Source organism: Diadema antillarum, unplaced genomic scaffold (assembly GCF_040938485.1).
Source record: "Diadema antillarum isolate AM-2024a unplaced genomic scaffold, OU_Dant_1.0 seq00001088_RagTag, whole genome shotgun sequence".
Taxonomy (NCBI): domain Eukaryota; kingdom Metazoa; phylum Echinodermata; class Echinoidea; order Diadematoida; family Diadematidae; genus Diadema; species Diadema antillarum.
The window spans coordinates 60522-75914 of NW_027271907.1; the positions used below are offsets into that span (position 1 = coordinate 60522).

General features: G+C 39.1%; 1 long non-coding RNA gene across 1 annotated transcript; it reads left to right on the top strand.

The window, feature by feature from the left end:
* The first annotated feature begins 4116 nt into the window (after positions 1–4116).
* On the top strand, positions 4117–15313 carry LOC139743491 (uncharacterized). Its single transcript, XR_011711763.1, has 3 exons — positions 4117–4359; positions 8666–9009; positions 15212–15313. It is a non-coding gene; the product is annotated as an uncharacterized lncRNA (long non-coding RNA).
* The last annotated feature ends 80 nt before the right edge of the window (positions 15314–15393 follow it).

Sequence of the window (15393 nt, forward strand, 5' to 3'; positions counted from 1 at the left end):
TGATGACATTGTTGAAGACAAGAGTTGGACATTTTTATTGTTCTGCTTCAAATTTTTCTTCAATATGATGTAATATCATATATATGTACATATATATATATGGGGCGACAAACCTCGTATCTACAAAATGTCACATGTTCAGGAGAGAAAAACAAAAACAAAAACAAAAAGCAAACAAACATGGCAGCCAAAGCACTATTACAAATGAGAGGACCCTTCCTTTGACATGACACCATTAACCACCTGAAGATCGGTGTAATGACGACCTGTCATAATGGCCCAGACGAAATCCGCAAACTACGAGAAGAGCAACTAATCTATCGCCTCGGCTGCCTTCACCCCAATGGACTGAATGTTTCTTTCCGTTCTTTCTCCGTTAGGGAATAATCCTTCTTTTTTATCTTCGTTTCCTTCTCCCTCTCTCTCTTTCTCTCTCGCTCATCTGCAATTTTCTACCTCCTTGCTTTGTGACGTGCTTTCTCTTTGTTCTTTGTGACGTCCTATTTTGTACGCTTCTTGTATTTTCCTTACCTTCCTAGTTTTCTTTGTGACGTCCTACCTTGTGCGCTATTTGTCTATGTGCGCCCTTGTGCGCTTTTTGTGTTTGTGCGCATCTTGTTATGGACGCGCTACCATGACAGTGACGACGCATCTTTTATTTTGATCTGCTTCAAAATAAAGTGTCAAATGTATTGACTTGACAAAGCCCTATGGGCGAAAATTCGTCAAATTTACGTCTTCAACGGAGTTTATATTGACCTACTGTTGTGAATATATACAGACTGTATATATATATATATATATATATATATATATATACATACATACACACGAGGGGATGGAAAAATCAAAGGTAACGCGCAGTAAAAAAAAAAATCAAACAAACGACAACATGTAAGGTAATAGTTGATAGTACTTACGAATATCATAATCACGCAGAGTGCTTTTGAAATTACCCTTATATTGATATCTACTATAGTGGTCATGGATGCAACCATTTCTAGTGACGTAATCAGAACATGCTACAAGTTTCATAAGAGTACGCGGTGAGACTCATAAGAATACAAGACAAATTTCAACACCAAATACCAGCAGGCCATAACTTAATATTACTCTTATAGCCAATAAGGATTAACTTCACATCAGTCCGCGGAGCCCTTATTGGCTATCACAGGCATTACTTTATAACAACTGTGCATGAAAACAAATTCAGTCTTATCTTTGTGTTTGTACGTTTCAGTATGATGTCAATATCATTTTCTCTTTCCATCACGTGTTAAAGTTCCGTTTGAGACATATCGGAATACCTCAGTATATTACAATACCATTGTGACAGTCATTTTGGATGCCATTAATTGTTGGCTGATTTGACAAATTTGCTCAACCGACATGACTGAGTTGAATTCAAGAATACGGATTATTGCTTGTAATCCCTCGCTTCACGTTATAGCACAATACTTCACAATCTATAAGAAAATATCAAGGAATTTCCGTTTATACAGGACATTTGTAAATATCTCAAAACCTTCAGCACCCTCGAAATGGGGTGAGACCATCACTTTATTTTCAAATTTTCACCATTTAGAAAAAAAAAAATATTAACATTGGAATTTCAATTTCTGCCAATTATTTTGGCGGTCATTTTGGACATCTGAAAACCCTAGGGGGTGCAAAAATGGCAACAAAAAAATGTCGAGGGTGTTGAATAGGGTCTCAAAAATTTCAGTATTGACAGTTATTTTGGCGGTCATCTTGGAATTCTCAAAACCCCCAAAACACAAGAGTTGCATCAACCAGGTTCGGATTCAGCACCCTCAAAATAGGGTAAAACCATCAATTGTTTTCAATTTTACACCATTTAGAACGAATTAGGGGGCCTACATGGGAATTTCCGTTTTTGAAGGCTATTTTGGCGGCCATCTTTATCATCTCAAAACCATCAAGGATGCAAGAGCTGTATCCTGCAGCTTCAAATTCAGCAAACTCAAAATAGGGTAAGACCATCAATTTGTTTTAAATCTTACACCATTTAGAAGGAAAAAGGGGGTCTACATGTGAGTTTCCATTTTTGGCGGCCATTTTGGTGGCCATCTTTATTATCTCAAAACCCTTAAGGATACAAGAGTTTTATCAACATTCTGATCCAGCACTCTCGAACTAGGGTAAAACCATCAACAGCTTGTCAATTTCTCACCATTTAGAAGGAAATGCAGGGGAATTTCCGGTTTTGGCGGCCATTTTGGCGGCCATCTTGCGCGCAAGAGTTGCATCATGCAGATTCGAATTCACCACCGTCGAAATAGCTTCGAACTATCAATTGTTTTCAATTACTCACCATTAAGAAGGAAATCTAGGAATTTCCGGTTTTGGTGGCCATTTTGGCGGCCATCTTGAATATCTCAAAATCCTCAAAGATGCAAGAGTCGCATCAGCCAGATTCGGATTCAGCACCCTCGAAATATCTTAGAACCATCAATTGTTTTCAATTTCTCATCATTTAGAAGGAAATACATGGGAATTTCCGGGTTTTGGCGGCCATTTTGGTGGCCATCTTGAATATCTCTAAAATCCTCAAGGATTCAAGAGTTGCATCATCCAGATTTGGATTCAGTACCCTCGAAATAGGGTAAAACCATCAATTGTTTTCAATTTCTCACCATTTAGAAGGAAATACATGGGAATTTCTGTTTTGGGCCGCCATTTTGACGGCCATCTTGAATATCTCAAAACCCTCAAGGATGCAAGAGTTGCATCATGCAGATTCGGATTCAGCACCCCCGAAATAGGGTAAAACCATAAAAAAAACATTAGGTGGACGGTAAAACAAGGTTCAGACTTTGGCACCCAGACTAAGGTGGGACCACTTCAACGGGTTAAACACCCTACTCTTTGCAATGGATGAATGAAGTGGGATCTTTTACGTGCATGAGTTGTGACTCTCTCATACACGGGACCTCTGGCCATTTTATGTCCTATCCGAGGGACAGAGTGTTTTTGCCTCTTGTTAGAGGGGACGGTATGCTTACACACAACATTGCTCAGTCCAGACTCGGGTTCGAACCCGGGCCGCGCGATCGTGAGGCAGACGCGCTACCGACTGACCCAACTCACTTACCAAACTTGTTTAATCTGTAACATGAACTGATTTTATAGCATGGTCTACTCAAAACCCAAGAGAAATGAGGATTATGGGAAAGCAGCAGCATTACTAGAACACATCCGTCAAAATTTGAGTAAAATCGGAGAGTCGATGCAAAAGTTATGAATTTGTAAATCCTTGGTGTTGTAATGACTGGATAAGGAGACCACTAGAGTTTATGATGCCATATTATGGACAACTATATATATATATATATACAAAGAATTCAACAAAAATCCATTGTTCATGTAAATTATGTATTCCACCAACTTGTTACCGACATTTTAAAGATAATTATCATCCCCCTGCTCTTTAAAAAGAGATTAGTCTTATGCTCTTTCATTAGGATAGAAAAGCGAAAATATGTTAAACATTCTTTATATTTTCCTTGTATTGTTGTTCACACAATGATGTCATAAACTGAAGTAGTCTCCTGTCTAATCATTACAATACCAACATTTTCAAAATTCATAACTTTTGCATTGATTGTCCGATTTTCCTCAAACTTTCGCTGATGTGCTCTAATGTTGCTGCTTTCACTCAATTCACATTGCTTTTGGGTTTTGGTTTTCTTTCAGTAAATCAAAGTAATCATGACGCAATAATACTATTATATATGTTATTGTTGTTGTTGTTGTTGTTGTTGTGTGTGTGTGTGTGTGTGTGTGTGTGTGTGTGTGTGTGTGTGTGTGTTTGTGTTGAGAGAGAGAGAAGGAAAGAGCAGGGATGTGGCTTCAGCTCCTCGGAGGGAGGGCTCGAGGGAGGGTCCCACGGAGGGGGTGGGTGAGAGAGAGAGAGGTGACAAAGGGTTTGCTATTGCGAAATGCTGCGGGGGGGAATCCCACACGGCTACACACGCTCCACCAATGGTAGCACAATGCGTCGTTCACGAAGAATCGGGGATTCCTCGTTTGCAGCATGGACCTACAGTTGATTTTTCGAACGTACATGCCGCGAGTAACCGAAAACGAGTGACACGGTCGTGTGCTCATTGGTACAGCTAGATATTTCCTGGAGCTGTGTGGAGTAGCTGGACTTGCAATTCTCTTCTGCCATAGCATAATTATAAACACATCTCAGTGATGTAAATTCGCTGTCGTTGGCCGCACTACAGAGATTTTAATTTTGCTTTGCCGGCATGTATGTTGTGTACGTGCTATGATATGATCACAGTTTCTAGTTCACGGCAGCCTATAGTAAAGAGAGATCAACGGGACGAGGTAAGCTACACTCTATCACTACGTACTGTGCACTAGTCCAGTTGAGTTACATTATTTACACCTGGTAAGGCTTGCAACCATCTGCAAAGTGTCTATAGCAGAGCACAATTTTTAGTTAACGTATTGACTGATTAACACCCCTTCTTTAAGTTATTAGTGGTATCATTTTGATTTAAGTATTGATATGTGTCAGAACTATTCTAACAAACACCACCATACTAGTGAGCTGTGGTGGTAGGGCCTTCTAGCTGTAGAATGTGACCCAGTTCATATGTGTATAATATGCGTTTCAGGGCGTCTGGTGTTGTGCACCATCTGTAACGCTATACAATTAGTGCTATACGGAATGACAATTATAAGAACCTTAAAAGAATGTGAATACTAGTAATCATATTTTGTTCATGAATCAGTGTTTGATATTCTGCTATCTCGCCCCTGCCCCCCCCCCCCCCCCCCCCCCCTAGTCCCTCTTGGTGAAAATCATATATAGGCATCCTGTACAGATTCACCGGGTTTCTGTATCGAGAATTTAACATTCAACAAAGAGGGGAACACGAGGACTAAAAAGAGAAGCGGAAATTATTGAGAAAAGGGAGAAAGATGAGCATATTATGCTGAGAAAGATTGCCATTTAAATGTCAAATGTCAAATGGAGTGATGGGGACGTTCTGAAAAAGTTTTTGCAAAACGTTACCAGAACGGTAATCATGTAGAAATGCACACCATGCACACCTACCATTTCCTTCCTTAATTTGTCAATAAAAACTTTTCGTGGCTATCAGAAATGTCAAGATGAACCATATCTGATGGTTTCATGAAATTTCATGGCCAATTACAGAAGAAAAGTAACTAATTTTGACTCAAAAGTACGCCAATCGACGGCTGTGTCAGGGTAGCATGATTGATGATCGATTATGTGGAAAAGCGATATAATGATGATGATCGATCAATGTAGTCTGTGATACAGCCGCTTGTTTGGTGTTTAACCACAATAATTACGTCGGCTTAACAGTAAAAAGTTGAAGAAAGTGATCTCGATGCGTCTGTTTTTTTGTTTTAGTTAATTTTCTCCTGCGTGCTGCGTTTGACTGTATATAAACATTGTATCTGTCAACATATTTTGCTGACTGAATGATGGGAGGATAGTAATGTGTACAAAGCAATAAAAGATAATAAAATGGACCTTACTACGAAACAAAAGCAAATATTGGGGTTGCAGTTCTTGTATACATAATTAATAAAATGAAATGGAAAAATGAATAGCGTTATACTATCATAAAAACAATAATTTATACTATAAATTGAACTTATCAATTAAAAACAAATTTAATACCATTTACAATCACCAGAAACAAACAACAAATCCCCTTCGAATTCAACTTCCTCCTCATCTTCTTTTCTCTCTCTTTCTCTCTCTCCCTCCTTCTAATAGCCTTACTCTTTTCTTCCACTTTTCCTTCAACCTCATTCTTTTTCCTTCAACACTATTCAAATTAAATCATCAACTTTTGTCATGATAAAATCAATACTTGCCACAATTTCTAAAGAAAGGACGTCTAAATCCTGGTATGAATAATCTGTATCAATAATTTAAATAGTGATAATCATGATAGTGGCAATGAAAAGAATGAGAAAAAATACGAAAATGAAAGTAGATCTAGGGCCCACACGTATTGCACAAGTCGTGTTAATATTGTTAGTAAGCGGCTAATTAGAGACTACCAGAATCGATTATAATCGTTGACATCGTTCTCTGTGAAATCGATGCACTACTTACTACGTTGGAACTATGATCGCGACCGACGTACTTTTCAACTCCGATTTCTCATTTTTCTTCCCTTTTCGGCTTTCTAGTTCTATGAAAACTCTCTGATATGGTTCAATTTAGCATCTCCAAGAGCTGCACAAAATTTGATAGACAAACGGCGAAGCGAACGGTAGGTGTGCATTTCTACATGATTACCAAAAGAACGAATTTGGAACGTTTCAAGAACGTTCAGGAAACGTCCAAATGTTAGCTGGGGATTTGCTTATTGCCAATTAATGGTCTCCACCTGCACACACTACAAAATTTGTCGTCATGAAATATGTATTATTTTCAAGATTGTGTAGTGAGAACTCCTTTATATGTCCATGACTTTTGAATATGTTTGATATTGTCATACTTGTTTTTTTTTATGTAAGTCGAGAAACTGAAACTGAAAATTGAAAATTTGACCGAAAATCGGGAAGTACGACGATTCGACCGCCGACAATGCTTAACGTGCTAGATCTTCGGAAATGTTGTTCTGGCAAATAATGCCCTATACCCTTAACCGACCGTGTTTTTGATGGCATACCCGTGGAAGGTGTTCCCCTATATGAAATTCCTAGGAATCACTGTAAGCGATATCGTTATAATACTTGTAAAATATCTTAAATCGAAATATATAATTGATGTTATGATTACTTATGAAAGTACTTAAGAATGCTCTTATACTTTCTCATTACGACTACTTACATACTGCTTGTAAGTTTTCGGGCAACATTCATCAATTAAAGTATTGCTAAATGAATTGCTCCTCTCGCAGAAAAAAAGAGGGAAAACCATACCGCATTATGTAAAAATATTTTGTACAATCTTCCCGAGACCTTCATTTTTTGGGAAAATATTGCTAAGAATAAAAAGAAAAATATTACAATTTCCAAATGGGTCTGTTTAAGAAGTATGAGATTTCTTTCCTGTGTCTTCCCTCTAGTCAAAAGCTTCCTCGTTTGGGAGGGGCAAGCCCCCTCCCCCATTTTCCCTTTTTTGTTCATCTCTGTCGTCTTAATCATCACAGTGAGACACAGACACACGCAAAAAAAGAAGTGCTACCACATCAGCCATTCAAATTGTCCTTGAATGTTAAATTTTCGAACTTTTGCTTGACAACTGCCCAAATATTCCATCAAAAAGCGAAGCGTGCACAAGATTGTTTTCACTTCTGCAATTGCAAAATCTACCTCGTGTGGGAGGGGGAACCCTATCCCACACCCTTCTCCTTTGGTCAGTCCCCATTGACTTAGTTTGCACTGAAGACACACAAGGGGAAAAACGAGCTGACAGATGCCACAACTGAGACATTCGCATTGCCTTGAATATTCATTTCTTTTGGTCCCTACTTGGGATTGACAATTTTAGAAGTATTCCCCACAAATGTTCACCAAATCATTGAATTTCAGTCCTTAAAATGCAAAAGCTCCCAAGTGCGGGCGGGGGACAACCCCTCCGGGACCCCCGCACAACGTCCCCATGAAGACAAGACTTAATTATTTCTTCTGTTCATCTCCGTATAATACACCGCAGACGCAGACGAAAAAGAGGTGATAGATTCCTCAAAAAGCTTCTTGCATTGTTCACCTCAAGCACTTAACCAACCCAACGGATTGCCTCCTAGAACAATGTTCCTGCGTACGGCTATGTCCCCCCCCCCCCATCTTTAAAAACATATCGACGTGTGTGTTCCCATTCATATGGATAATGCTAGCTTCTATACTCTTTGATATTGATATTGGACCCCTCACCTAAAAAAAAAGGGGGGGGAGAAAAAGAAAGAGAAACTACTACCCGGTGGCTGTAGTCCCCCCCCCCCCTTTATTTTTCTGTGTTTTTTGTTTGTGTGTTTGCTTGTTTGTTTGTTTGTTTGTTTTTGGGGGGTATTTAGGCTAATCTATACACCATTTTAAACGTAACCCACTTTATCTCTAGGCCCAATGGTTATGGGGTGTCTGTAAATATTTTCTCTCACTCCTATAAAGCAGAAGGACGAAAGACAAAGGAGAGAGCGTGTGACTAGAGCAAGCGGCATCAGCAAGCCATTCTGATTTGCTGCTCGAGAAAGCCGACCTCAGGGGCGGGCGGGCGCTTTGCTGTGGGAGGCACTTTCCATTGCTACACTAGTCTAGCTTCTGGACTCTTTTTACTCGTAACCGTGATTGTACGCGACAAGCCGTATGAGGGCGTGACACCCGAGGATTGCGATACGGCGCGCAGTCTCTCGATTATCGCAATAAGAAAATTTGCGCCCTCTCTTGGTCGCACCAAGGAAAAGGGGACGGAGCCCAGACTATTGCTACACCAGCCCGAAGCTCTATACGTGAACGGTGGCAAAACGGTCTCAGGCCGGCCTCGGTCCGCCCTGCATGTGTAACAGGGTTAAAACAGGGAGGTGGGTCCTGGTTAAAACGCGTCTCCTTTCGTCTCTATTCACTGAGATCTAAACCAACACAGCTGCCTTACAGCACGGGGGCTTCGTACAACTTTTTCATTTCTTTCTTTTGTCAGGAAAATTCGCGAACATCTTTATGCCACTTAGGCCTTGCAAGGACCTGGAAATTTTGTTCGATGTCGGAAGAAGCCTCAGATTAGACGTTGGCTACTTCTCATTCGCTAACTCAGCTGTAGCCCAGATTTTCTATACCACGTGGAATTGGGAGTGGCATGATCTGATCAGTTCCTGCACTACCTCAGCTCACTAAGCCTTGGCTGCATTCAGTTGGAATGGTCATTTGAGTCATCACGGCTGCCAAAACATAGACAACCATGTCAAAAAGGGGTAGGTCAAAAGCTGAGCAAGGAGAAACGGCTTCCAAGAATGCCAAGCTGCAAGACCAGTTTGACGAGAGGAGGTAAGTTAGAACGTTTTTAAATTCGAAAGTAGATTGGAAAATTAATGAGAAATCAGAACTCGTTCTTGCTGTTATTGGTGATGATCTGGGAGAGGTTGAAAATAATCGAAGGAACATTGTAAATTTTGTTCAGCAAACTCCGGAACCTTATATGAAGCGTCGAGAAGGCGTGGGCGAGGGATTTCAAGATCACTGAACTGTCAACTTACCAGTATAACGAAAGGTCAAAATGAATACTTGGTACAGAACGTGACCTTGAAAAGTTTTAGAGTTTAATCGTTGTCTTCCTTGACTTTCACTGCATTTATGTACAATGACAAAGAGATGTTTAAAATCTCTGTGAATAATCTGTGAAAGAGCAGTAGGAGCTAACCAGGATGCACTGTTATAGTGTTATTGTGTAAAAATGTGTCATTTTTGAATGTTTAAAAGTGTGGAGAGCGCAGGTTTCCATTCCAACGATGACTGCATGTGTTTTACTTGTTGCTGAAAAAAAAAGCACTTCCGTTTCTTGAACAGGTATATATCAATCAAAGCTTATCTACGTCATTAGAGAAGGAGACATCTCGCCTGGAATACAACTCACCTGATATCGGGGATGACACGAGAATCCTTGATAACGACTTAATTAAAATGAAATGAAGCGGATTAGTCAATCAAAGTACAAGACCAATGCGGAGAATGGAATAATATTTTTTTTTTGATAATACAGTTCTCTTATTGATTCATAAATCAACAGTCATTAACATCATGACATTAGGTAAGCCTATTCAATGTCCACATTCATGACTGACAAAATCAATAAATCCAGACTAAATCACATAGATAACGATTAATCTCAGCGTAGCAAGGAAAATACATGAATCTCGAATAGACCCAACTAGATTACAATATTCCTGCATATAAAGTCAATAAAATGTGCATGAGACAATGTCATGTCTGATGCTTCCACCACTACATATTCTGCCGGCTTTTAACCAAAAATAATCCATTGTTCTTTCATCACTGGATATGGGGTCTACTGACATTCTTGAAATAACTATCACTTTGAAATGCGCGTCGCCAAGACTACACAGCTGTACATTACAACCCCCACATACAATAAAGAGGATTCCAATGCGCCTGGATACATAAGCCATGTTCAGACGTATTTCTAGTCGGAGTAAGAATTTATGGCTCGGCAATTAAGATTCAAATTTATGCATATCTTACCACGACCCTTGTGTCCACACGACTAGTCCATGGGCCAAGACCCGAAAAATGGGTTGTTGGTACCATCTGAGGTGGCACAACCTTTTTGGTGTCACTTTGTTTGTCGGGCATAGATATGCTTATCAAGCTATGATAGCATTTCCAAATGAGTAGCTTAGTCATAATAAATGAATTTTTAACCAATTTGGTCTCGTATTTATATCCCTATACTTCTGAATCGAAACTAAACCGCTATACAAAGAAGAGCACTGCCTTCTGTATGTCCACAGGTGTTCTGTTGTAAACGCGGTGCGCTTAGTCTTTATTCAAGGCAGCGAAGGGAGTATCCAAAGGGTTATGATGTCCACAGCTGTCACGCGGTGCGCTTAGTTCTTTATCTAGACCAATGTACCGTTATCATATCTAAAGTTCCTCATAAAAGGGATTATCTATACTGTTTTTATACCACCCTATCAACAAATACATCAGTTTTAAACAAAAATCACTCTGTTCATTTACAATGGTATTTATTATAATGTATTGTAGTGTACCGGTACCTTGTTTTTGCATTATCTTTCATTATTGGAGGGAAATAAAGTGACATTGGCGTGGTATCAGCGTTTTCACCGTAGCGTTTTCGCCGGAAAATGATAAATAATTGAAAGATACGGTAAAATTCACGAGGAATTGCTTTTGTTGTTGTTGTTTTTAGATAAAAGGATATACACTGTATCATACGCTTTGGACATTCCCTTCGCCGTCTAGAATAAAGACTAAGCGCTGTGGACATCATAACCTTTGGATATTCCCTTCGCTGCCTTGAATAAAGACTAAGCGCACCGCGTTTACAACTGAACACCTGTGAACATACCATAGAGCTGCATTTTACAGCTCTATGGAACATTACAGAAGACAGTGCTCTTCTTTGTATGGCGGTTAGTTTCGATTCAGAAGTATAGGGATATAACAACGAGACCAAATTGGTTAAAAATTCATTTACTATGACTAAGCTACTCATTTGGAAATGCTATCATAGCTTGATAAGCATATCTATGCCCGACAAACAAAATGACACCAAAAAGGTTTTGCCACCTCAGATGGTACCAATATCTGGCCTGGCCCATGGACTAGACGGTCGTGGGAAGAAACTTCGACCAATTTATGTGCGAGGGTCGGTGTAACTTCCGGAAGTGGCAGGGCCGCGCACGTCGACCATGCGATTGTTTTTTACCAGTGGCATTTGTCTTCTCCATTCTTGTTGATGGAAATTTTGGCAAGAGCGGCAGCTTCTTCGTCGCTATCGATTAGGTTAGAATTGCACTACACGCACACGTGTACTCGCAAAATGTCAACATTGCGATTTGACCCAGGAAGTTTTACCTAGGTCGTAAGGTATGTAAGTTCATAGATACTCCGAAGGCTTGTCCGCACGGGCAATTTACTCCGACCGGCTAGTCGTGGTAGCGAGATACTCCTGAGAAAACTCGGGAGTATCTCGTTCGGAGCGAGGAAGTTACCACGACCTTGTTCAGACGGGCACTACTCCGACCTATCCTCCGAAGTTACTCCGACCAAGCTTCCTCCGACCCTTCCTCCGAAGTTACTCCGACCAAAACTGCCTCCGTCTAAACACAGCTATAGTACCGACCATGCCTCTATGATCATGGACCTAATACACGTGGACATCCATCGTATCGTTAAATAATTCATGCACCCGTACATCTCAAAAGCGCCTCAAAGACATTACTTTTTAGCATGCTTCACGGCTTTGAGCCCATGATCGTCACCACCAGCAAGCCGGGAGAAGGACAGGACGGAGATTCTAGAAATCTAAAACTATATGCGCAGAAGAAAATAACTCACAAAAATCAAGTAAAGTGAATGTGCAGTTGTGGTGTATGTCAGGAAATTAGACAAATTCGCTTGGGAGAAGCAGGCTGTTTTTAAAAGAAAGCTAACATTTTGGCAGAATGATTGTCATTTGTGATCTCAATATTTCACTTTTCTCTAGCTTATTCCAGAGCAAAAAGGGACGGTAATGGTAAAGAAGAGATATCTTGCCATTAAGCATGGTCTTATGCGTGTGCGAAAATGTGCGAATCAGCAATTACCCATCTTTTAGCGCAAAATTTGTCATGATCTCTGCTCCTCATCATCTGTATTTATTCAAAGACATTTCAGTCTGAAAAAGGCACATCAGCGAAACAAGACTGAAATGAGGGAAACGATCATTTTGTTTATAGTGACGATACATGATCACAGTATCGTTATTGTCGAGACACCTGAATGTACTCATTAAGGTGCACATAATCAGATGTCGGTGACGATCATTACATCAAAGAAAGACTGCCGTGAACAGTCCATGTACGTATATTAGGTCCATGCTGTAATACAGTCAGATACGCATATCAGTGTCACCGGCTCTCGATATTAAAGGGGACCTCCAGATGATTTTCAGACTTTGACCTTTGAACCATTATAAACTAGTTGTACTGATGACAGAGTTTCATGATTTACCATAATTTGCATGAAGAATAAGAATATTTTCGAAATTTAAAACAAATTGCAGTGAACAAGAATAATGACATAGCAGAGTCACTGCTAGAATGCATGAGTTGGGGCTCAAGGAAGCAGAACAAAAGAAGAAGGCATGCATAGATTATACACAGGTGAACTCGCAAGCAAGTGGTATTGTAGTGGAATTACACTGCTACATTTCTGAAATATGTGAACCTCCTATGTCATCATCCTTGTTCAGTGTAATTTGTTTGAGGTTTTTGAAAGTATTGTTTCTCTGCTCAAGAACCGCAATAAATTCCACAAATATATACGTGGAGCTATTGATTTATGTTCTACACGATGTAAAATTATGAAAATCGTCTGGAATATTCCCCTTTAAGTCTATAAAATACATACCTTGCGTACCTGTTGCGTGTTAAAAAGGAGAATTCAAATGAATCATTAATGTCGATATGCACTTAAAAACGATGAGCTCACAGTAGTGTACAGTTGTTATCTTGACAAAAAAAAAAACAACATTGGTGAAAGCAAAAAAAAAGGAACATAAAAAAAATCATCAAACCTGAACATCACATAATCCCCCCAAAAAACAAACAAACAGACAAACAAACAAACACACAAATTACCAAACAAACTGGTAGGCATTGCCATTACCCTGGGCGCCATCAACACTGAAAACCAACTTACATAATTATTATTCGTAAACCTGTTTAATTTGGTCTATGTAGTTTGGTGCACATGCAATCTATTTTTCCCACAGGCAATAAACTTCTTTATATAGTAATAATGTGATATAATTATAGTATAGATGAGATAGTAAACATGTTTGCCGCATGACTTAATATCTTTATATTTACGTACCGAAATATGCTGTTTCCCCCCAGCAGCACAAGAAAATTAACATTCCACCTGATTATAACCATGTTGAATTTGTCAGCACTTCCGTACAATATTCTATCTGCTGGTAACTTTTCTTAATGCAGAACCCTCTGAAAATAACCCCTACCTCATACCAAAATTACTAGTTTCCAAACACTCAACAGGTATAGATATGCATCAGTATCTCCGGATCCTTACAACAAAACGAACAGCTACTATTAGTCTCTTTTAGTCTTTCTGCCAATATGAAGTAACCAGGTGTTCACAGGAAAGATATTGTTCATAATTTTGAAATGTTAAATACGTATATAACTTTTAGTAAATTGTAATACTTAATGATGATTTCAACAGTTTAAAGACATATTCTTCTCCATACCCATATTGATCTTTGAGCTTATCAAGCACCGATGATGTCACTGGGTTATTGTTATCCAGCATCTACGATAATACTATTTCTTGGGTACTTTTTTGATGAGTAAAATGTCCCGTTAATTTCAACTGCCAATACATTAAAGAACCAATAGCCCTGCTTCCTTTCTTTTTCTCCATAAAACGACAACAACAAGTCAAGCATTGTGGCAACGTTGACATGATAGGCAAACAAGGCAAAACTCCATACAGACGATAACAAGAACAAAAACATAATTGAAAAATATAAGATCTCTTACAAAAAGTCTAAGCTGATGACAAGTGCATTATGTATTAAGAATTTTACCGCTTCCCGTTCACATACCCCAAACCAAGTGATATTGTTGTGTAAATATTTGCACTCATACTCACACGCAAAAACGTGCACATGCTTTTTTGCCGCATGCAGTAAAATAGAAATGTATTCACCTTCTTATAAATTCCAAACTTTTGCACTTCCCTGCTCTATTACATATGAGAAATTTTCCTATCACAGCTAATCTTTATTCGTCCTGAAATGTAGTGTATGATATGCAAGCACATGAAAACATGAATGTGCTTACTTCTTTCATGTGCATGCATTTTACCCTTTACCATGAATTCAGACTAGCAGTGCCCAGGGCAATCTATCATGAATTATTAATAAAGCATTCATGTGCCTTGGAGCAAGAGACCAGAAGCCTAGTCTGCAGAGCTCTGAAAAAGGTGGTATTAGTAGTATTCATTGCTATTGTTCAGGGTCATTGTAAGCACACACTCACATAAACATCATTGGTTCCTGTGTAAGGTTCAATTTTTTACAGAGGGTTTTGGTCAAACTTGACCAAAATCTGGAACGTAACTTTAAAATTAAAAGTGGGTTTAATGAAATTGATTCATGCTTCAATATTCAATTCAAATGAACATTATTACTCATATAAATGACAGTGTTATCTGATGTATACTTTACTTCTAAGGAAAAAAAAATGTGATTTTTTTTTGTAACACCTACGATGTACATGTAGCTATGTGACAGAGATAAGGTTTGTGTATGATATGGAAAAGTATGAAATTCCTCTAGCTGCCTGTTTCTGTCGATGTTATTGATGCAATTTGACAACCCACATGGGCGATTATATATGTTAAGTATGTTAACCGCGTCACGTTATGATTTTTACTATTTTGCTAATTTAGTTTAAAGTCCTGGTCTCATTTGTATTAGTAGCTTACAGGGCGATTCACAGGTAATCCATGATCCGAAGCCTGATGACTTAGATCCGTTCGCTGCCCAAGTCAGCATGCAGGAAGGATTAGAAGCCTCCCAAGGTAAGCAGACATTTTAATTACAACTAAAGACACTGATAACGGTAGAGCCAACGTTGCTACGCTACCAAAGCGAATTCTGTC